The sequence below is a fragment of the Pteropus vampyrus genome, unplaced genomic scaffold (genome assembly GCF_000151845.1).
Source record: "Pteropus vampyrus isolate Shadow unplaced genomic scaffold, Pvam_2.0 Scaffold29, whole genome shotgun sequence".
NCBI classification, from domain to species: domain Eukaryota; kingdom Metazoa; phylum Chordata; class Mammalia; order Chiroptera; family Pteropodidae; genus Pteropus; species Pteropus vampyrus.
Window position 1 is genome coordinate 1,481,328 of NW_011888810.1, and position 2,474 is coordinate 1,483,801.

Here is a 2,474-nt window from a genome sequence, read left to right on the forward strand (position 1 = left end):
TGAGCATCTTTTCATGTTTTTGTTGGCCACTTGTATGTCCTCTAGGGAGAAGTGTCTGATCAGGTCCTCTGCCCATTCTTTAACTGGATCATTTAGCTTTTTGTTGTTATTGAGTTGTATGATGTTCTTGGTATATTTTGGATGGTAGGCCCTTTTCGGAGACATTGCTTGCAAATATATTTTCCCATTCTGATGGTCGTTTCTTTACCTTATTGGTGGCTTCTTTTGCTGTGCAGAAACTTTTTAGTTTGATGTAGCTCATTCATTAATTTTTGCTTTTACTTCCCTTGACTTTGAGGTCAAATTCATAAAATCCTCTTTAAGTCCAAGGTCCATGAGTTTAGTTCCTATGGTTTCTTCTATGAATTTTATTGTTTCAGGCCTTATATTCAGGTCCTTAATCCATTTTGAGTTAATTTTGCTGTATAGTGATAGACAACCATCTAGTTTCATTCTTTTGCAAATAGCTTTCCAGTTTTCCCAGCACCATTTATTGAAGAGGCTTTCCTTTCTCCACTATATGTTTTTGGCTCTTTGGTCAAAACTTATTTGCCCATATAAACAAGGGTTTACTTCTGGACTCTCAATTCTGTTCCATTGGTCTGTGTGTCTGTTTTTCTGCCAATACCATGCCATTTCCATTATTGTTGCTTTGTAGTATAATTTGAAGTCAGGCAGAGTGATGCCTACAGTCTCAGTTCTTTTTTTCAGGATGGCTTTGGCAATTCGGGGTCTTTCGTGCTTCCATACAAATCTGATGATTTTTTTGTTCTGTTTCTTTAAAGAATGCTGATGGGATTTAGATTAGGATTGCATTAAATCTGTATAATGCTTTAGGTAATAAGGTCATTTTAGCTATGTTAGTTCTTCCGATCCAAGAACATGGAATATCTTTTTATTGCTTTGTACCTTCTTCAATTTCTTTTAATAGGGTCTTATAGTTCTCATTATATAGGTCCTTCACATACTTTGTTAGATTTATTCCTAGGTATTTTATTCTTTTTGTTGCAATTGCAAATGGAATTATTTTTTCCACTTCTTTTTCTAATGCTTCATTATTAAAGTATAGGAATGCTATGAATTTTTGAACATTGATTTTGTATCCAAAAACTTTACTATATTTGCTTATTGTTTCTATTAGTGTTCTTGTGGTGTCTTTAGGGTTTTCTTTATAGAGAATCACGCCATCCACAAACAGTGACAGTCTGACTTCTTCGCTTCCTATTTGGATGCCTTTTATATCTTTCTCTTGCTTGATTGCACTTGCTAGGACCTCCAATGTTATATTGAATAGCAATGGCAATAGTGGACAGCCTTGCTTTGTTCCTGATCTTAGAGGGTAGGTTTTTAGTTTTTCACCGTTAAGTATTATGTTGACTGAAGATTTGTCACATATGACTTTTATTATGTTAAAGTACTTTCCTTCTGTACCGATTTTGTTAAGTGTTTTGATCATAAATGGATGCTGTATCTTGTCAAAGGCTTTTTCTGCATCTATTGATATGATTCTTATTTTTTAATTTGTTTATATGGTGTATCATATGAATCAATTTGCATATGTTGAACCATCTATGTGCCCCTGGATTGAAGCCCACCTGATTATGGGCTTCAATATAATCTTTTGAATATGTTGCTGTATTCAGTTCACTAATATCTTATTTAAGATCTTTGCATCTGTGTTCATGAGAGATATTGGTCTATAGTTTTATTTTTGTGTGTTATCTTTAGCATGTTTTGGTATCAGGGTAATATTGGCCTCATAAAATACGTTAGGAAGTATTGCCTCTTCAGTTTTTTGGAAGAGTTTTAGGAGAATAGGTATTAAATTAAATTAAATTAAATTAAATTTAGGAGAATAGGTATTAAATTAAAGAAAGAGAAGGGAAGGGAAGATATGGCACAATAGAAGGAAAGGAGGAAAGGAGAAAGGGAGGGAGGGAGGGAGGGAGCCCTCAAGAGAAAAGAAGAGGTCTTATTCCTTCTATGCTCTATCTGATCCACAGAATCATAAGAAATACTACGTATTTCTTACTGTTGTACGCTCTAAGGTTTGGGACAGTTTGTTATCCTGCAATAAATATCTGGGAAAGTAGCAGAACTGGGGTATGAGTTCACATATTTTGACCCCAGGGTCTATGCTTTTAACCACTACAAATAGCTGCTTCACAATCCTGTGGAATTTGTTTTGAAAAGAATAGCATATTGTGCTGAAATTTGGGTCCAAGACCTGACTGAGAATAACATGGACATACTTGACTCACGATCTCAGTAAATCTCCTATATCAAAATTGGGCCATGATAAGGAGAAAGTGAGATGGGAATATCTGAGTGGATGTACTTGAGAACAACCAGTTGCATTTACAACTTAAAGTGTTAAAATTCATACACTCTTTAGAACTGAGTGATTTATGCTAAATCACTCTTAGTTCAAAAAACTAACATAGCCTACTTTACTCTTTATTTTCTTGCTAGAA